This window comes from Hibiscus syriacus, unplaced genomic scaffold (genome assembly GCF_006381635.1).
Source record: "Hibiscus syriacus cultivar Baekdansim isolate YM2019G1 unplaced genomic scaffold, ASM638163v2 tig00111231_pilon, whole genome shotgun sequence".
In the NCBI taxonomy this organism is placed as follows: Eukaryota; Viridiplantae; Streptophyta; class Magnoliopsida; order Malvales; family Malvaceae; genus Hibiscus; species Hibiscus syriacus.
The window spans coordinates 188,993-211,815 of NW_024063027.1; the positions used below are offsets into that span (position 1 = coordinate 188,993).

Sequence of the window (22,823 nt, forward strand, 5' to 3'; positions counted from 1 at the left end):
TCAGTTGCTTGAAAATTGAACTCTAAAGATGAAATTTTTGACTTTCAACAAATACCTAGGCTATAACAGGTTCTTCTTGACAATCTTAAGAAATTAAATCCGTAAAAACTGAGCTATTCCGCTAAGGCAATTGGTTACAGAGAAAACTCAAAAGCCCTGGCCTTATGAGTAGATTACGTTCAAACCATGACATTGCTCGGAAACTTGGCAATTCGGTGTTTGCTCCACTGCTTTTGACAGGCTGAAGACTTTGTGATGAGACGAACCCTTCAGTTAAACCTGATAAAAGTGATTATAATACTAAGTTGTCCCTCTAAAGCAATTGGTTAAATGCCCCGGCTTTATGGATTCAGCTAGCCAGATAATGACAAGTTAAATCAAATTTATCTAAGAAATTTTCGGTAAGATGGACTAAGGGAGTTAAGGAACACCTGTTATAGTCAACTACACACGAGCACTCAAGAATCTCATTTTTAGACCAATATTTTTTGCACTTCCTTTGTTGGAAGAACCTACAAAGCTCGAACAAATGAAAGATTCCAGAGGACTGAGATAAAGGGTCTAGTAATTGATCATGCTAGTTGCGTCATTTTGTCCGCACCCAATTAAAGTACCAAAGCATGTTGTGTTATTTAAAAAATGACATTTTTTACCAAAAAAACCTTAGAAAGGAGGCCAACCTAAAGCCGACTCGTCCATTTGAACATTTGTCAAAGATTTGTAACTCTGAAAGCATTAAAAGAGCTCTTGATTCCTTTGATATTTTTTGAACTCACATTTACAATTTGATTCAATTGCGAACAATACCTTACAACATTTTTATCATTTCTCTCTCCTGAAACAAGAAAAATGAGAAAAACGTTTTCAAACAGAACAATCTCAGATATGAAATGTCTGTAAAGCCCAAGCTCGAGAAGCAAATGGGGCACGATCGATTCCATGGACCAGATTGGCAGGCAAAGCACGAGACTCCATCCAATAAATAAATCATAATTCATTCATGATTGCATGCATCTTAGACATACTTAGGTGCATCACATTCATCATTTTAGCATACATAATTTTGCAGCTTTCAAAGTCAAGCTTCGACTTCAGGATGAAGGTTACTCGACTTGCAAGCACCTTTAAAGAACGATGGTGTAACTCAGCAGCAAGAAGTTACACCTCAACCGACTTTACATAACTACAGATCTCAGAACCAATTTCAGATGGGTTCGAGAACCAATTCAGATCAAATTCAGTTCAGCTCAACTCAACAATGAGCAACATGTTTTCAGTTGACACTTTCAAGCCAGATTTCAATTCCACGACGGAAGATATCCGGCTGTCAAAATTTATCAGTAGGTTTTCCCAGACCAGCTTAGGGGAACCACCGGAAGAATCATGACCGTTTTCGACCCGTAAAAGGAAGTCATTTTTAAACAAACTATTTGCAGAATAGCTTAAGTCGAGAAGGGCTATCTGCCAAAGACCCCTGAGTTCGATTACACTCAGCTTCGAGGGCACATCATTTACAGCATAACTCAAGGCTAGAAGGGTTATCTGTGACCAAAAGACCTTCGAGTTCGACTACGCTCAGCTCCAAGGCACATCATTTGCAGCATAGCTTAAGTCGAGAAGGGCTATCTGCCAAGGACCCCCGAGTTCGATTACACTCAGCTTCGAGGGCACATCATTTACAGCATAACTCAAGGCTAGAAGGGTTATCTGTGACCAAAAGACCTTCGAGTTCGACTACGCTCAGCTCCAAGGCACATCATCTGCAGCATAGCTTAAGTCGAGAAGGGCTATCTGCCAAAGACCCCCGAGTTAGATTACACTCAGCTTCGAGGGCACATCATTTACAGCATAACTCAAGGCTAGAAGGGTTATCTGTGACCAAAAGACCTTCGAGTTCGACTACGCTCAGCTCCAAGGCACATCATTTGCAGCATAGCTTAAGTCGAGAAGGGCTATCTGCCAAAGACCCCCGAGTTCGATTACACTCAGCTTCGAGGGCACATCATTTACAGCATAACTCAAGGATAGAAGGGTTATCTGTGACCAAAAGACCTTCGAGTTCGACTCCGCTCAGCTCCAAGGCACATCATTGGCAGCATAGCTTAAGTCGAGAAGGGCTATCTGCTAAAGACCTTCGAGTTCGATTATATTCAACTTAGAGGCAAATCAAGCTTACAGAATAGCTCAATGCAAGAAGGGCTATCTGTCAATAAAACTTTCGAGTTCGATTCTAATCAGAATCACACTACTGTCCGGCTGTAATCGAGGTTTTTAAGTCCAGAAGAAGACCTGGGTTAACTGTGCCTCAGTGATAAAAAATCGTTTTCCAGCAACATAGCTTAAGTCGAGAAAAGCTATTTGTCAACAAAGACTTTTCGAGTTCGATTTTATTCAGCTCGAGGGCTTGTCAAGCTAGATGGTGAAGTCAAAGAAATATTTTCCAGCCGAATTTTTAACCAAGGTCCTTAAACTGAGGAAAAGACCGAGGTTGACTACAATTGGGCAACAAGAAGTCGCATTCCGATTCAATTCCATATCATTTCAAGATTGACTTGACTTCACGACGGAGGGGTCATCTGCAGCTCAATCCGACAGGGGGTTTTTCTTCAACCCCACTGAACGAAAATTTGTGTCTTTTTATCTTTGTCCTATTTTTCGTTCCACGAAAAAGGACAAAGAGGGGCAGCTGTAGACACTAATTTCCGTCCATATTTTTTATTTTATACATATATACACATATATATTATACAGTTTGCAAATTGTTTTTGAAAATACATATATAATATATAGTTTAAAACATTTTTGAAAATATGTATATTATATAGTTTTTAAAAACATTTATATATATATATATATATTTTTTTATTATTTATTTTTATTTTTAATTTATTTATTTATTTATCTGTCTCCATGTTGGGCCTGATCCAGCCCGGTTAGGTTTAGGGTTTTCACAACCCTAACATCAGCCTTGTCACAGCGCCGCATAGGAGGTTCCAGAAGCATGGAGCCAAGCAGTCAACGCCCAGCGCACATTCCGGCCGCACCAACGGGACTGAACCATCCCGAGGCGGCCGGTACCATGAACTGGAAGATCGGAACAAGCAACAACCCACATCCCGTTATTTTCGGGAGCCAAACAACCAACACCGGGGCTATAAAAAGCCCCCGGTGAAGACACACAGGGGGAACCATCACGAACAGAACCGACGAGAACGGAAAGATCCATAAACAACCACAAAACTACATCCACAGTAAGCCAAACACAGAAAACCCATATCATCAAACCCACACAAAAACAGAATCATCATAACCAAACACGAAAAACACAAGCCAACAGCCTAAAAAAAAACCAACCGAACCAAAAACAACGTAAAAAAGTAAAAGGTAAGGTTTTTTTTTCCTCAAGGGTCGACAAGAGCACCGGGAGTGTGGAGGAACCCCGACGAAAGAAAAGGCACCGAGAACCCGAAGCGTCGCTGGCGAGGAAGGTAAAAAGGCCGAACCTTTTTTGGCTAGATCTACTCTATTCGGGGCAATCTTAGACGATTTGGTAGCCAGATTTGAGTTCTCAGGGAAGAGGCGAGTATTTTAGTGAACTTGGGTGTGTCCGGCCGCCGCCGGAGCGGCGGCGTGCGGTTGCCGGGATTCAGCCAGCCATTGGCCGAGAAAGGCTGGTTGGGAGCTCTCTCGTTTGAGAGAGATGAGATTGTTGAGAATGAACGAAATAAGCCTGGTTATGTATATATATATAGCAGGGACCATTATGCAAATAGAAGATTCTTTAATTCTCTCCGCAGTCCCTGGTAGTTTAAATCGCATTTCAATCTGGCCATCACTTGTAATTTCGTCTCTGGATTCTCAATTCATTCAAATTGGTCACCTTTTACACTTTTTATATTTTGTGAATTAACCCTCTAATTTTGTTTTTTTACAGTTTGGTTTTAGTATCACTTTCAGTGCACAAGGTCCAATTTAATTCATTCTGATCCTTTTTTTACCTTGTTTTGTTTTTCTAACATTTTTCTAATTTCAAACTTTAACCCTTTTTTTTATCTATTTTTTTTATTTTATTTTATTATTGTTATTTCTTTCCCATATTACACTTTTCACTTTTTCCTCCTATTTTATTTACCTTTAAAAGTTAACGTTTTTAATATTCGTTCTAATTATTATTATTTTAATATTATTTTTTATTTTTATTTTCCCTATCTCGTTTTCTTCACTTTTTATCTTTTTTATTCTTTTATTTATTTTGACTTTAGTATATTTTTTTTTATTCTTGCCATTTGATTTATATTCATTTATTTATTTATTTTTTTCTTCCTAATTCATTACTTATTTGTTTTTTTTCCTAACATCTTCAACTCATTTTTTTTCAGAAATTCCAATTGATCAAAGGTAAGTGATTTGCATCGAGTTTTTAAATTTAAATTTAAATTTTAAATTTTCGCAACTAAGACAACCGACAAATTAATTGGTACCGAAAGGGCGGTTCAAGGGTGCTAACCCTTCCTTGACCGTAATCGACTCCCGAACCCGACACTTTTCTGGTACAACGCAGATCAGGTAAGATGGTGTCCGACCCACCTAAATTCATTTTAAAATGGTCGGTGGCGACTCTAACCCAATCAATCCACGTCGAAGCCCAATTCCGGGGCCCAACCGAAAGACGGTTGCGACATACCGAAAACATTATTATTTCTACCAGTTATGTTATTATTAGGCGTTTTACCAGTTTTGTTAACATATTTGGTAATGTGCTACCGGTTTTATTATTTTTTCTACTTGTTTTGTTATTATTGGGCACTTTATCGGAAATGTTAAAAAATATTAATGTTTTAGATAGAAATAATAATGTTTTAAGTAATTTTTTACCAGATTTATTAAAAAAAATAACAAAATCGATAACACATTTACTTAGTCTTATATTAAGTATGCCGCACTTTAGAAGTTCCCAATTCTCACACAAATGGTTGTTGTTCTAATAAATCTTGTTGTTTAACTGCGTTAGGCTGTGTGATTGTCTAGCCAAGGATTTAAATATGTGTGTGGTTGTATTTTTCATCGTGTTATGTTTATCAGATCGAAAATATAATAAATGTTATATATTTATTATGACCATGATTTTTATAATTCATACATCTTATTATAAAAATATAATAATTATAATTATAAAAAGAATCTTTAATTTTTTCTTTTAAAAATCAATATTAACAAAAAATATTACATTATTACGATCATTTTATTATACTATAACATTTTTTACGGTCATGAAAATTTTTAGGATCCATTTGGTTCTAAAAATATTTTCTATTTTTACTTTTTGTTTTTGTTTTTAGAAAATAGATTTCATTTTCATTTTTTTTGAAAATTAGAAAAAATGTTTGGTTAATATAAACGAAAATTTGAATTCAAAACTAAAATACTAAAAATATATTTGGTATCTATTTTTTTAAAATAAAAAAAAAATTAACTGACCCTATTCCCATATGTAATGGGGTGAGGGGGAGGTAAGGTAGTAGGCTGCCCCCAACGCCAGGTTGAGAGCAGCTTCCATGAAAGACCTTCGACAGTCAAAATTATGAATTACCCACCGTGGTACTCGATCCCACGACCACAAGGTTAAGAGCCTTGCGCTCTACCAACTGAGCTGGACGGTAAAATAGATATAAATAAAATAGTTATTAAATAATTAAATTAGATTATAATTATTAAATTTAACATATGAGTTATACAAATATAAAATAATATAATTGATAAGAAATTCCATAACATAGAATTTATAGTTTATAATAAAAATATAATGTTAATGCATATTAGATATTAATTAAATTTTATAAATGCACAAAGATATTGTTATGAGTAATAGCACACAAAATACTGTTACGAGTAATAGCACACAAAAGTGTCATTAACATAAGAAGTTATGTTTAGTGGTAATTGAGACCCTCAAACTTTTAGAAAAAATAATTAGTGTAGTCCCTAAACTTTTTTTTTCATGATACTATTGTGACAATACCTAATGGACGATGATGTGGTAGATGTACTTAATTGATTATTTTTGAAAAGTTCGAGGACTTATTAATTTTTAAAAAGTTAAACATTTATTTAAATTAAAAATATAAAATTTAAACAATTATTAATATATTCAATAAATTAAATATAAAAATACTATAAAATTAAATTATTAAAAATTAATTTAAGGATTACATTGGGACCATATTGATATTTTTACGAAAGTTTGAAGATTTCAAATACAATTAAATCAAAAAATTATTGTTAGAATAATCATGTGTAAGTTAAGTTAAAAATCTAGATATAATATTTCCTTACTTTTTGAATTTCCAAAAATAAATCAATGAAAATACTAAAAATATTTTTTTTATGTTTTCATATTCTCACTTATTTTTGTTTTCATTTTTACGACCAAAAGCATTTTCTTCAATGTTATCTATTTTCTATAAAAATAAAAAATGAAAATAACATATATTTTCTAAAATCAAACAGATCATTACTATCACAAAACAATGACCACATCTATAAATGAAAATTAAATGATCTAGAGCCAAGAAATCATTGTTATAAATTTATAATATGAACTAGGATAATATTACAAAGAGTTGTTCTTAACACATTGTCGTCATCGTTTTTCACTCCAATGGGAAAAAACTAGTACAACTTAGGGGTTTTTATTTGAAAATATTTTGAAATGTGATGAGTTGCCAACAACCATTTAAGGTGCGGTTGGAACACTATAAAAATCGGGTGATTTTAATAAAATATTTTATTTTACCAAAATACTGAGTTTTGGGGTTTGCAAAAATCTAGAAATCAGGCTCGGGAGTCGGTTACGCGTGGGGAATGTTAGGACTCCATAGTGCCCAGAAATTGGTACCTAGTTAATTACCCTATTTTGAAATTTTGAGTTAGAAATTTATTTAATAAAAAATTCACTATGGATGCACAATTGAAAAGGATGTTTGATTATTTAAGACAATAATATTCGCCATAACATGAATGCGGGAGATCAATTATTATGCCCAATAATCGAACATTGTCTTGGAATTTTGAAACATGATAGGGTTTTCGAAAATGATGTCGACTTATTTCGTGAATCACCAGTAGTCACCCCCTGAGCATACTTGCGGGAGATATACTATTGACTCCCTAATAAGTGAACATTGCCTTGTGTTTGAAAAAAACGAATTGTAACACCCCCAACCAGTATCCGACTCGGATTCAAATATGAGGTGCCACATTACCTTTTCAAAACTTTTACTCTTTAAAAATTTGTAAAAAAAATCAAACTATTACTTGTATTTAGGAGGTGAAACCCTTATAACAAATTTCTATTGAAAATACATAATTCATAATTAAAATAACATTCGATAATTTACATAAATGTAAATTGTATGATTACAAAATAGATCAGAGCATTACAATTTAAAACTTGTAATACATGCCAACAATTTACAAAATAACCATAAACCTACAATTTAATTTGTTCTGATCTGATCTTCTTCAACTGTATGTTGTCCCTTCCTAGTTTTAGTCCTCAGATTTCTTTGAACCTACGTGTGAAACATTCACACGCTAAGTCTTTGACTTAGTGAGGCAAATACAAGTATAACAAAGCATTTAAAAAATAATTGCTTATTCATCTCATATAAAACTTTTCATAATGAATTCAATTTACATTTCATGAAAATAAGGTATACTTTTGCACATTGTTCAATTTATCCCACTTTGTTGTAATAGCCCAATGCATACTACTGAGAACTTTAGGTATTTGAGTACATTGAGGTTGTACACTAATGCAGTCACCACTGTTTACATAATTTGCACCGAAGTGTAACATAGAAATTGTCTCGAATGACCACATAGTTTTGTCCCGAATGACAACATAAGTTTGTCCCGAAGGACCACATAGAACCCTCGACCCTTGGCATGCCAACTATACCTCTAATTCTCATACATATACCTTGGGCTTTAACCATATAATTATTTCTCATTTCATTATTCAAAGTGTGTCTTATTCTCATAGAGTACATTCATGTACATGGCACTTTCACGTATATCGCTTTCGCTTAGCACATATATTATTTTCATATAGAACATAATCATATATATACATAATCAAAACAATATTTTGAAAATATACTTTATCTAAAGCATAATAACAATAATTGCATAAAATAAATAAATCGTTTTCGATCAAAAATTTTGAGGTTGACTTATCGCAAGTCATCCTCATATCTAATATAAAATATAATTTGCACTCACCTTTGCCTCAATTAAGTTCTAAACGAATCCTTTTTAATTTTCGTTAAATATCTTTGATCGGTACGCTTCTGATCCAAATCTACACAAAGATATGTCCAATATCAATAATGAATTTCCATTAATGGTTCATCAGTTAGCAATTACAAAAATGGAACAACAACTACTAATTTAAATTTCAGACTAAACAATATCGGTACTCCTCCTACAGTATCAATACTTCCCTTCTATGGTACTGATACCCACTTCAGTATCGATACATTTAAGCATTCTAGAATTCCATTTTCGATTATGGTATCGATACTTTCCTCTTGGTATCGATACCTCCACATTAGTTCGACACTTCTTAAATCAATATCAATATTGTTCATCTAATTCATATATTATCCTTCCATTTTAACCTGATAGTATCGCTAATGTTCTTTCAGTATCGATACTCTTACCTAGATTTTACCTCTTTCACTTCGAATTTTACACATACCTCACGTAAATGTTAACCTTTCAGCTTCAATCATGCCCTTAAACATCGCTACCTTTTACGACATTCGTTTTAGCGACACTTCTTGCGACATTCTTACTAGAGCCGACTGTGTTTTTAGCGGCACTTAAAAACGCCGCTATAGGACTAAAAACATCACTAAAAATCTATTTTGTTGTAATGCACTAAAGACAATGGAAAAGTCAATTTTTACACTCTTTTGAACCATTAGATGTAAATAATTATAGGATTAGGATTAGATTAAATTAAATTTTCTATAATTAAAGTCTTTTCTTTATCACAGTGACAAATCCAAAAATATTTTTAGAGTGTACACATATGTATTAATAAAAAAAAAACATTTGTTTGGGGCGGGAAAAAATAAAATTTCTGAGTGAACACTTTCAATAAAATGAACAACTAATATTAAAAATTCAAATTTTAAGATGGATACGTATCCAGTATAAACTATACGTATATCTGCCATTGCTTTACCATCTGGTCAATGGGAGAGATTTAGTTAACAAGTAACTCTACTTTGTTAAGTGGTTAACTTTGATTTGAGAAATTGGGCATATATGCTGACAATGTAGCTAATAATTTGGTTCAACAACTCATATGTTAGATGTTAAAAACTTCGTTGCTTGATCATTGCTAATCATTGATTATGTTACTGTAATATATAAATATAAGCAAAGAGTTAACAAATGACGCTTTGGCCGAGTGGTTAAGGCGTGTGCCTGCTAAGTACATGGGGTTTCCCCGCGAGAGTTCGAATCTCTCAGGCGTCGTATTATTTTGTTTTTCTTCTCTTCATGTCTTCTTTCTGTAATACATAATAGCAAGCAGTATTTCCGTTATAATCATGAGTTACCTTGAAACAGAACAACCATCCATTACTTGATTTAATTTCGTTCTTAATTAAATCAAATGCTTCGATTAACTAATGTTTATATATGTTGATTTAATTATCATTTATTCATTTTAAATGCATCTCTTTTATTAACTCATCTTTTTACTCGAAGTCTAACTAATTAAAGCATTTGCTTACTACTCACGCTTTCATCAACTTGGTTTCTTTCTTCCTTTTATTTTTTATTTTTGGTTTCAGCATGTTAAAGGGTTTTTATATTTTAATCTTATGATATTGAATTTGTATATTATTTTTAATTCATTTATTAATTTTTGTTTAATTTTACTGTTAAATTTTGAACTAACGTTTATAAAAAGGCCAATGATTAATGATAAATTTGAAAAGAAAATTGAAGAAGAGGCCAAAATTTTCTAAATTAAATATAATATTGAGTGTTAAAATTGAAATATAAAAAATAAAAATTTAATTTTTTAATAATTTGTGATTATGAGGTAATACTTGTTCAGAATTTTTTAAATTAATCGACAATACACATTTTACAGACGTCATTATTTAAGCTTAAAACCTATTGGAGGGAAAAACATTTTTTTTACCGTTGACATCACAGTTAATTAAACTTTAAGTTTTAAAATAATAAATCTTTATTGGTTCATAATATTGTCATCTCTAGCTGAGGATATCAATGAGAAGTTTCACCACCTTTATAATTAGTTTTACAACTAGAGGGCCAACCATTAACGGCTAGCTAATCTAACTAACAAATTATACAATGCAAAATGATACAAATTGGCAATTGAATATGAAGCTAACTAAGACTCCCCGGTGTAGTTATTATAGAAATGGACACCTCAACCATTAGCTTAACTAAGTGACCAAATAGTGATTAACCGAGGTGGTGGTTGAGACAATCGTTCACTGAAAATTTTAGATTATATCATATATTTTAGATATTTTATTTATATTTTTAATAAATTATTTCCGTATCTTAAAATTTTATAAATTCATTCTTCCTAAAATTTTAGGATTCTATATGAATATATCTAAATCAAAGCTAAATATATAAAACATTTCATTTCAATTAATGAAGTTATATGCAAGCACTGCTTCCTTTCCAAGGAAGAAATTAATTAAGGCTTTATTATTTATATTTTTTACCACAATGTAATAATAATCTCTATCTAACATATTTTCTATCTCCACTTGGCATTGCTTTGTACATAGCGATCAGCATGGGTCGGGTTTTTGGTCCATCCGACCCGACCCAAGAACAAGGAATCCTCTACCCGAGATCCGACCCGACCCGACCAAAACAAGATTTCACCCGACCCGATATATAACTTAAAAAATCGACCCTAAATAATAAAAAATATTATTTTTATTCAATAAATAGTGACTTAATTAAAAAATAATATATAGAGGGATATTATTGTAATTATACCTAATATATAAGGTAATATTATATTTTTCGGGTCGGGTTGAGTATTTTTCACCCTAAATCCGAACTCAACCCGAAAATCACATTTAAAAAACCTAATCCGACCTGACTTGACCTGCTTTTTTATAATAAAAAACCCGACCCGACTTGGGTCGGAACCCTTCGGGTTCGAATCCTATGCCCATCCCTATTTGTACATCAATCTCAATAATATTCCTTGAGATGTTCCTTTCTAAAATCTGCTCAAATACATACATACATTATATTATATTATATTATAATTAATTATATGGAGCTCTGGAAATCAGGGAGAGGAAATGGAGAAACATCTTTCATCAAAATCTCCAAGTCCCATTCTCCAACTTTTAGTTCTTCTCCTATCCAAAAGCTCCCGACATCGGCGCTGTTTATGTTTCCCGACATGTTATTATTGTTGTTGTTTCTGATGCTGATGTTCCTATGAATTGTGTTTTCAGTGCTTTTAAGGTCTTCTCCAAAGCTTTCTAATGGAGGAGCATGTAGTTCCCTTTTTCTCCCATTGTCAACACTTGCAAATATCTCATTATCACCGGAGAAACCCGAGCCTGTCAGATCGAAGTATCCGGCAGCTGCCCCGACTGCGTTCCGGCCATGCTTGAGCATCGGCAAAGGATTTTCAGTGTGGTTCGGGACCATGGATTGCAAGAAAGAATTCGACGATAAATCATCGTACGTCGGAAAATACTCTTGTTCAAACATCGACATGAACCCCGTCCCCGCCATGACATCCTTGTTATGCTCCGACACCGACGAATCGCTGGCATTGGGTGAGGCGGTGGATGACAGATGCTTCATCCTCTTCTTTATCGTCGAATTCCAAAAGTTCTTTATCTCATTGTCGGTACGACCGGGAAGGTGAGCCGATATTTGAGACCACCTGATTATAGGGTTTGAAAAGGGTCAGTTTCCATCAATACTATATAGAAAAATTGTCGACGCTAGGTCTTTGCATGTTTCTTGCATACATAAAATGCATGGATGCTTAAATCCTACACAAGAAATTTCATTATAGATTATTGATACGACAATTACAAACAACTTGTAATTTTTCCACAATTTATTAACTTTATAATTTATATTTCCATATATAGAGTATTAAAAAATGAACAAACTTTGACTAATTCACGTGTATGGATTATGTTTCCCCCCATAAACTGTTTTTTTTTTAATTTTTATAGTTACTTTTGCTTCTTATCCCTCCACCAACTACATGATTAGCAGGGCCGTGGCTGGGGGCGCAAACTGCGCCGCGCAGGGCCCTCCCAAAAAGGGGCCCAAAAAAAATATATAGTGGCGTTTTACCAATAAACGCCACTATAGATAGACCTATTGCGACGTTTTTTCAAAAAAAATGCTACTATTATTGCGGCTTTATTGATAAAACGCCATTATAGATGGATTTATTACGGCATTTGTCAAAAAAACGCCACTATTATTGCCCCGAAATCGAATATATCTAGAAAATAGAGGTCCCTTTATACAAATTTGTACAAAACTCCCGAAAACCCTGCCACGACCCTGATGATTAGGTGCTTTATGGCAATCATGTGCAAAATTAGCGACCAAACGACAAAGAGAGCTGTTGATTGGTGCTCATCTGTTTTGATCCTCAAATTACTCTAAACGTCATTCCCACATCATCTTCTCATCATTAGCCCTTCATGGTTTGTCTCATTTATATAGTTTCCTAATAATAAGCTTTGGGAGCTTAAGAAGTAGTCTCGTTTTATGTATGTATAAATATACACAAGAAAGAAAGCCCTCTTCTCTCTTGAAACCCAAAACTTACTTTTTCGTATACATATGTTCACAACATCTAGATTTTGAGTTCTTGGAACCCCTTATATTCATGTAAAAGCGGAATTAAAATTAAAATTGTGGTTTATGTTCAAGATTGTAAAAGTAATATGTTTTATCACTGCACTTATGTAAAGAGAATGTCGTTCTTTATAGAGGATTCAGGTTCGAGCAGCTCTGTTGATAGTGTGTGCATTGGCAATAGGTTAATTTTTTTTAAACAGATACTATCTTTTAATCACTCAAACTATTAAAATATATATATAATTTTAGGTGCTCATTAACTTTCTTTTAACTATTTCTCTATTATTATTAGAAGAAAAGAACTATTAACACAATTATAATTGTTAGTATATCTATTAATTAACTGAAAATCTTTGTAGGGGGAAAACAAAATTATACCATATTTTAAAGTGAAAATTTATCATAATTATACCATATTTTCAAGTCCCTGATGGCCGCCCCCTAAATTTCTTTATTCTATAATCAGGGTTGAGGATACTATAATGAGCTTATTTTGTCAATGAAATGAATGATACATACAAGGTATAAAGGACGTTTTACCTGATGAAGCAAGCAATTACAATATTTTCCAACGAAGTAACATTGGTCATCATTGAAATTAACGTCAAGGGTACTATATACCTAGCACCTAATAACCTAGCTAGGTGATTTAAAATTAGGGTTTTGCACAAAAAGCTGATTGGGAAAGAAAAGTAAAGAGTTCAAATAAGGGTTTTTTTCAAAAAAAAAATTGCAGGAGAAAAAAGATATAATAAAATATACTACTAGCTTTGCATGCATGATAAAGAAGCACACCTGTTGCCAAGAATGGAGTGTAAATGGACGATAATCTCTTCCTCTTGGGGCGAAAACGCACCCCGTTTGAGATCGGGTCGGAGATAATTGATCCACCGGAGCCTGCAGCTCTTGCCGCACCTCTGCAGTCCAGCATTTCTAGCCACATCACTCCAACAACCCTGGCCGTTGGTTAACATATAGTTGACGAGCTTCTCGTCTTCCTCCGGCGACCATAACCCTTTCTTATGCTTATTAGTAGCACACTGTTACTGTTGTCGCCGCCCTTTGTCGATGAATCAGGCTTCCTCATCATCAAATCCAATCAATATCTCCTACAAGAGAAGATAAGCCTCGGATGCTATCGAACAAAGACAACGATTAGGATAACGATAATCTGGGTGGGTTATTTTTGTTCAGTGTTTGAAACTATAAGTTTGGTGATATTAACGATTAGTGGACACCACTTTTATAGAATGGGATTAAAAGAGAGGAGTGGGAAATGGTGGTGATGGATGTGGGGTTTGCTTAGAATATAGGGAAGGAGAGAGTTGGTTGATGGGTCTAAGTAGACAACGGTTTCGAATGGGACTTAAACACAAATATTTTAAAGATCGAATGATGTATAGAGCATAAGACTGAGGTTGATGCCATTGTCATTGACTCTAGTACTCCTTTTCTTTTATTCTCTTACCATTTTTTCTTCACTCACAAGGCAATCATCATATATATGAAATTATGAATCATATTCAAATTGAAAAAAAAAAGAGAAGAAAAATGAATAAAAAAGCAAATAAATATTGGAAAAGGTAGGGGTTGGTTTGTAAACAAGCCAAGATTTTAATTTGCCTCAGATTCACATAATCTTCTTTTCTTTTCTTCCCATCTCATGAAACCCAACGTACTCGAGAACTTTAAGGTATAGGTACGTGTATGAGTGAGTACTATATATAATACCAGATAACCTGATTACTGATACACACTTGATATACTGTTTTAAATTCTCTCTCACTTATCAAATTTTATGCTAACGGTAGAAGGATTAAACATAATATAAAATATACTCCTTTTTTTTAGTTTTAGTTGTATAATGATTTAAACTAATATGACACACAAAATAATGGATTTCTATGGAAAATACAAAGGATGAACAAAGATTGATGTATTGATGAACAACTCTCGAAATTTACAGATAAGGAGAACAGTTTTTTATAAATCTTCTGCTACACAATTAAGGACAACTGAGCCCTAACTACTTACTAATTGCATGCTAACAACCACCAACTCCTTTGGCTGGAACAGTCACGTGCACAACTCTAATATTCAACATTCTCCCCGCTTCTTCCACTCTTCTGACCTTAGCAAGGTAAGACTCGAACCTTCTCTCTAAATTTCTCAAGCGCCACTTTGGCCAAAGGCTTAGTTAAGCCATCTGCAACCTGAAAACTTTCTGGAACATAAATGACATGTAGCTTGTTTGCTGCAACTTTCTCCCTAACAAAATGAATATCCAGGGCCACAAGATTTGCGCTCATGGCAACGACACTCGTGTTGTCGCACCATATAACTGGTTCAGCTTGTTTCTTCATTCTCCGGTCAGTCAACAGGGCTTCAACCCATGTTACCTCTGCTATAACATATGTAAAGCTTCGATACTCCACTTCCATGGTTGAGTGAGACACTGTATTCTATTTCCTTGAGCTCCAAGCCACGAGACTGTCACCTACAAACACACTATGACCAGAAATTGATCTACGGTTTTCTGCATCACCTCCCCAATCTGCATAAGAAAAAGCAGTAATATCCATACTGCCAAGCGAGAATACCAAGCCATAATTGAGATTTCTAGCTAGATAACTAATTATCCGCTTTATTGCCAACAGGTGACCTTCGCATGGGGCATGCCTAAACTGTGCCACTTTGTTCACGTTGAACACCATATCTGGCTTGGTATGACAGACATACAAAAGAACACCCACAATGCTACAGTATTCACGAGCATTAAACAATAACTCCCGAGCCTGCTCAAGAAGTTTTGAGGCAACTGTCATTGGAATTGAGGTAGGTGTAGCATCCACCATATTAGTTCTTTCCACTCCATAACATGCTTGTGCTTCCACTCCACAACATTGTTCTGTTCAGACATGTGATGACATGTAAGATTGTGCTGAATGCCAACTTTAAGAAATTCTCGAGACAAGCTTCAAAATTCTTCCCTCAGTCACTTTGTACACCTAAAATTTGTGAACCAAACTAAGTTTTAACATGTTGGTGAAAATGATGAAACACATGAATTGCATGAGACTTGTCTTTTGGCAAGTAAAGCTACGTGTGATATGTACACACATCTACAAAAGTCACATAGTATCTAGAATTATTTGAAACTACAAGAGAGGGTGTAACAACCCGAATTCTGGGACAATAGTTTCGGGTTAATCCAAGAGGTTTATAGATCATGTGGAGTTTCAATTAAAAGAGTTGGGCCAAGTTTGGGCTTGATTGGCCATAAAAAGAGGATTTTTAAGTACAAGGTAAAATAGGAAGGACCAAAAGTGCAATTAGACTGTTGATGGAAAAGATGATGACATCCTTGGTTTTTACCTAGGTTTGGGCATGGATTTTGGAAAAGTTAAACACTTTCCCTCTTCACATCTTTCCCTCTTCACATCTTTCTTCCTTCTTTTCCCTTCAAGCTCCATAGATTAAAGATTGTGGTAAGGGCTTTTCTTATGTTCCATTTAGTTTTCTATTTGTTCCTGAATCCCTCCAACAACTTTGGTTTGGTGATCCAAAGCTTTAGTTTCCTTATTTTCTAGAGAAAGTGGTAGTTGAGTAACCAAACCCTAGAGAAGGTGGGCGTGGCTAAGAAAAGAGTTTCATTTCGGGTTCTCAAGCTAAAGTAGTGTAATTCTATTCCTTTGTGGTTTTATGGCTTCCATATCATGATGTTTGAAGGGTTTTTGGGTATTTAAGCATTATGGGGGTTCTTGTTTGATTCTTGTCTTGAGGGTATTTTATGATAAAACTTGTGTTTTTATAGTGCTAAATGACCCTAAGTAACTTTCTAAAGCTTTAGCACATGATTAGGAATCAAACTAAGCCCTTTAAAGTGATTTTTGGGTGTTTCTCAAGCTTAAAGAAGTCATTTCTAGGTTCGAGTATCGATACTAGATGAAGAATATCGATACTGGATAAATTTTGGGATTTTCAAGTAGAGAGTATCTATACTACTAAGAAGAGTATCGATATTACCCCTACAGTATAGATACTCAAGGTTTAAAGTATCAATACTGGGCTATGTTTTTAGAAACAGAAGCCATTTTTGGTAACGGTACTCAAGGGTGTATCGATACTTGACCCTAGGGTATCGATACTACAAGTAAAGTATCGATACTACCCACATTGGATGGTTAGATTTGACCTCATTAAGGCTCGTAAGAGTTAAGAATGATTCGTAATGATGTAACTTAGTCCATGAGGGAAATAAATGGCCAAAGGGGCTAGTAAACACTCGTTTGAGCGGGTTACAATCGAAGTAACCATACTAGAATAAATACATATGATTATATTCAATCGAACATGTATTGAATAATTGTGAATGAAGGACTATTTCAAAAGATATGTCAGTGGTTGAGACGATGAACGACGTGACTAGTGTGGTAGAAGAAAGTGAGTACTACGTGATCATCTATAATCAAGGATGTGTAAGTTACCCTATCGGTTCAAGGGTGAAGTGATGGGAAGTGTGATAAGAATGATTAGGGAGTCGTTGTCAATGAACTAGAACCAAATCAAGTATTGGGTTAGTTCTAATATACCAAGTGGTAGCAATGGTAATGAATTGCCTTAAGGGCATAAAACACTAACATATTAATAAGTTCTTGTATAACGTTTTATGAAGAGAACAAACGAGATAGTAGTGAGTGAGGGAACGATCTCACCAACTTGTGTTGTAATTGATAATAATTATAATATAACCACGTGATAATAATGTTACATGTGTGATAATCATAATAATCTTACGAGGTAAGATTCCATAAGACTTATGCCTTTGTTTGCCACTCGGGAAATGCTGAGGAGACCCAAGTTACTTTTGTGTGTATGACGATCGTCCAATTATTTGAGAAATATCCGAATATATCCAAGTTATCACGAGAGAACTTTAGTCTCTAGTTAAACTTTGTATTGATGCTTATGTGACCTAGACACGTTCTGAGTACTCTAGATGAGTAAACTAACATACTAAGGTGTCGGTGCTGTATGACACGGACCTAGCCTAAGATAATAGAGAGATGTTGATGCTGTGTGACCCAGATCTCACCTAAGTTACCAATAGTAAGCAAATAGGGATATGAGTTCCGTGATGTTATGTGACCCCGAACTATACCGTGATACTTACTTGTTGTATGATTGTACTTGACATCTTTGTGATACTAGGTGATATCATTATGTGTTGCATGATAATGCATTATAGGATAATATTGAGATTAGAGACCTAGTATACGTTACTTATGGTGAGGCCCAACATTCCTCACAGAGTATTGGTTGGTTATATGTAGTGGGCATATGTATCCATAAAACCCTTACTTATGTATTATGATTTGTAAATTTTAAGTTGTACTAATTGTTTTAAATTGTATCATGGAGCTCCATTTTATAAAAAGGATTTTATTACTATTATTGATGTCTTTTTGCAAATATTTGTTGTTTTAAATGAAAAATAGTTAGACACTTTGGTGGTTCCGTATGACATTCAAATCCTTCGGACTTTGGATCAGATCATATTTGGGTGTTACAGAGGTAGACCTGGAAAACATGCCCCAAACCCAATTACCCAAACCGATTTACCCGATCCAATACCCAATATTAACCCGAACATGATAATCAAATTTGATATGATACCTTACCCATATCCGACCCGAACCATACCCGCTCCAAAATTTAGTGAAACTGAAATCAACCAAAATCGAAATCAAAATTAACCCGAATCGAAAGAAACTCGAACCAAATTTTAACTAGATCCGAAAGTAACCCAAATCAAATTTAACTCGACCTGAAAGCAACCCTAACATATTAAAATTGATAAAAGTTATTAAACGATAAAAGTTATTTTCAATAATAAATTAATTTAAATAAAATTGATAATTTATTAAAAATAATAGATTTATAATAAAATAATAGAAAGTTTAATAGGAATATAAATTGAAAACAATAATAAATAAAGTTTATTTATCTTATTTGTTATAAAAATATTAGATTTATAATAAAAATAATAGAATACAACTAAAACAAAGGAAATAATATTATATTTATAATAAAAATAATATAAAGGTAACATACTAAAACTTAACAAATAAAGGTATGTATTATTGTTTAAAATTTAATAAAAATATTGAGTTTATAATTGGAAATAAAAAATTTAATAAAAAGTTTATTTCTTTATCAAATAGTTTTCTTTATAAACTTTTCATACGATATCAATATAAAATTTTGATAACAAATTCTAACACGTATTATAGGGTAGTATTTGTGTCAAATTATCGATTTATCATCTCTAAATGATAGTTTAATTCAAAATATTGAACGATTGAGAATTGAAATTAAACCTAAATGATAAAATTAACAAATAAGAAGACATATTTTTACAAGTATATATCAATTATTATATATACTCGATTTTGATTAGACTCATAACCATTCAACCCGAATTAACTTGATCTAAAGGATAACCTATCGAAAATCAACTGATCCAATATTGACCCAACCCGAAATCTAACTAATCTGGTATTAACCCGACCCAAAAAGCAACCGATCCGATATTGACCCTACCTGATCCAAAAATCAACTGATCCAATGTTGATCTGAACCGAAAAACAACCGATCCAATAATCACCCGACCCAAAAATTGACCCAACCCGATACCCGACCCAATCCGATTCACCATACACCCGAACTAGATCCGAACCAGATACAATCTGATCCGAACAAAATTAAATTGAATTTAATGTAGACCCGAAATTACCTGACCTAAAGTGACCCGAATTAAACCTGATCTGAATGACCCGTTTGCCAACTCTATACAAAGGGGCCCATAAGTCTGTGAAAATCAATTGGAAAGGTGAATCATAAATTGTATTAAAAATTGGAAAAGGTAATTTGTGACTTTTGCTCATGCAACAAGCACTAGAAATACTATTTACATCTTTTTATTTTACAAACATTTTCTAGTGTGCTAGATGTTGGGTGCCCTAGCCTCCTGTGCCATAGCTCACGAATATTTTCTGGAGTAGAAACAACATTCGTTTATACTTGCACATGTCCAGTCATGGTTGTATTCAAGGCAAACAAATAAAGGCCATCTATCTCTCTTCCTCGCAACAAGATTTCACTCGAGCTCTCATCACGAACAGAACAAAGCTTAGTATGAAATTCAAAGTAAACTACATTGTTCCTAGCAAGCTTTGAAATCGAGAGAATTTTTTTGTTATCTTAAGGACGTGCAACAGATCCTTCAACATCAAAACATGATAGGTGGAACATAATTTAAAACTACCAATAGCATTAATATTCAATGAAACACCATTACCCACAACTATTTTACCTGGACCATTGAACTCATTTGTATGTTGAATGTTTGTGACATCATTAGTCATATTGTGAGTGGCTCCAGAATCGACCACCCAATTCTTAGGAGCAACAATAGTTACATAAGCCTCCATGATTACAACAGTGGCAACCCTCAACACCAGAGATCTTCAACGTTAGAATGGTATAAATTACTTATCACATCCTTCAAGTGAGTATGACGATCAGAGGAGGTTTCAGTGAAACTTTTATTGAAGCGATACCAACAACTTGCAACAATATGACCATTCTTGCCACGTAACTAGCACTAAATATAAGGACGACCACAACCTCACCCACCAGATCGACCACCAAATTCTTGATGAGTCACCTGTCGATCATGGTACTTAGACTGCACTCCAATTGTCTTTTGTCCAAGATTCCCATGATCAAGATGAGTGTTCATAGGTACTGCCTCTTCTTGAGCATCAAAACCAGCTAATTGCGTTTCAACATCAATTAACATAGAACAAATGCTATCAAGAGACAACGACTCTCTCATTGTAGTTATAACCGCCATTAAGGGTTGATATTACTTGGGTAGACCCTTCAAGATGCTTGCAACATGTTCATCTGAGGTATAACACTGCCACAAGAAGATAAAACATCTTAAACCTCCTTTATACGAGTGAGGTAAACTCTCATGATATTGCTTCCCTGAGCTACATACTCCTCATACTCCTCATTGTGAACCGAGAAACCATTTTCTTCGATAATAGTTTCAGGAAGGGGTTGCGGCTACCTAGTTAGCATGCGTTTGAGGCGATGTATGCGAACTGTAACCAGGACTTGTTGCTTCCATAGCAAGAAGTTCATTTCATCAAGAACAATGTTAACCTTCTTGTTGGTGAAGGATTTGCCATTGTTGACAGAGAACTCCATTGCAGACACAACAGAAGCAAATAGACCCTCAAGATCTTGAAGCGAATGATACCATAATGGATTTCTATAGAAAATACAAAGGATGAAAAAAAGATTGATGTTTTGAAGAACAACTATCGAGATTTACAAAGGAGAACAATTTTTATAAACCTAATGCTACACAGTTAAGGATAAATTATATGTATAAGTTATTTAATCATGACACATAACTTATATGCTAACCCTAGGGTTTGTCATATTTTTCTCTTTTTTTCTTTATTCGTCGCCGGAATTTTTTCTCTTTATCTTTATGATCGGCGGTGTCATCAGCTTTGATATTGATCGTCGACTGCCTGTATTCATTATTTTTTTCTTTGCTTATTACAATATATTTATTTTTTTCTTCGTTTTTTATTTTTAATAATTTTGTCTTTATGAAACGTATTCTTCTACCTTTATGACACATTATTCTCTGTCTTTATGACACATTTTTAGTCGTTTGACCGTTATTTTTATTTATTATTTTTAGGGTTGGATTGACATCTTCACGACTGATTAAGATGACGTTTTTATTTGTTATCATGTTTATCTTCCCAACTTTGGACACTCAGATTGGATTTGGATACGCGATTTGCGTTCGTGTATAGTATTTTCATGTCCTCAATTCTAGTTTGTCATTTGTCGGTATCCTTTTAATAGTTTCATCTGCTTTTGTGGTTCATTTGTCGATGCAGTCAGATTTATTCATTTCTATATTTTATTCGAGTTTATTTGGTGAGGTTTTTTTAACATTTTCCTTGTATGATCCTTATGATCTTAAGTAATTAGTTTCCTTGTGTTTAGGAAAATTCTTTATTAAAATTAATGGTTTCTATAAAAAAATAAAAACTTATTTTCTTAAATATATTAGAAAAGTTGTAAAGCTCATCGTACGAAATCATTTTTTCGTTTACAAGTTAATAAATTATTGATAATTTAGTCAAAATGAAAACATATGCGAAGAGTTTTAACATAAACAATTATCACGATACAATACCTTATTCCCTTATGAACGTATATATTCGTGGAGTTTAAAAGTGAAATCTAATTTCAAAATTAATGGTGTCAAATATAACACTTACAAACCTGCTATTTATTTTAGATCAGATTTAAAATTCTACTCATTTTATAAAAACCAAATCATCTAATTCCCTTCCTTATCTCCAAGTCAAACCGATAAATCTTGTAAGGCACGTAAAACACCAAGTCAAGGAGGGGGCTTCAAACTCTTCAATCTCCTTCATTTAATTATGGCCTGGGTTTGGCTTCCCGCTTTACCCTACAGGTACTATACGAAGAGTTTGTTATGATGTATTGCTAACATAATTGGACAGGTCGTACGGATAGACTATAATACTGAAGATGGAAGAAGATGACGTTTCGCAAGACTTACCGTTTTCGTAGATTTGGAGAAACCTTTAGTCTCTGGTATTATTATAGATGGCCATCGATAAGTAGTAGAATATGAAGGCCTTCCGGTAATTTTCTATGCATGTGGAAAGTACGTACATGCTATAGAGCAGTATGGGCCGAAAACTACTGAAATCAGTGGTGTTTCTGAGGAGAACCGAGAATGCGTCACAGAAGAGAATCCGTAT

General features: G+C 34.0%; 1 non-coding gene and 1 pseudogene across 1 annotated transcript; one reads left to right on the forward strand and one right to left on the reverse strand.

Annotated features, from left to right (window-relative positions):
* Positions 1 to 9,467: 9,467 nt before the first annotated feature.
* Positions 9,468 to 9,549, forward strand: TRNAS-GCU. The gene has a single exon. It is a non-coding gene; the product is annotated as a tRNA-Ser (tRNA).
* A 1,718-nt stretch (positions 9,550 to 11,267) lies between these two features.
* On the reverse strand, positions 11,268 to 14,017 carry LOC120156549 (annotated as a pseudogene).
* Positions 14,018 to 22,823: the final 8,806 nt, after the last annotated feature.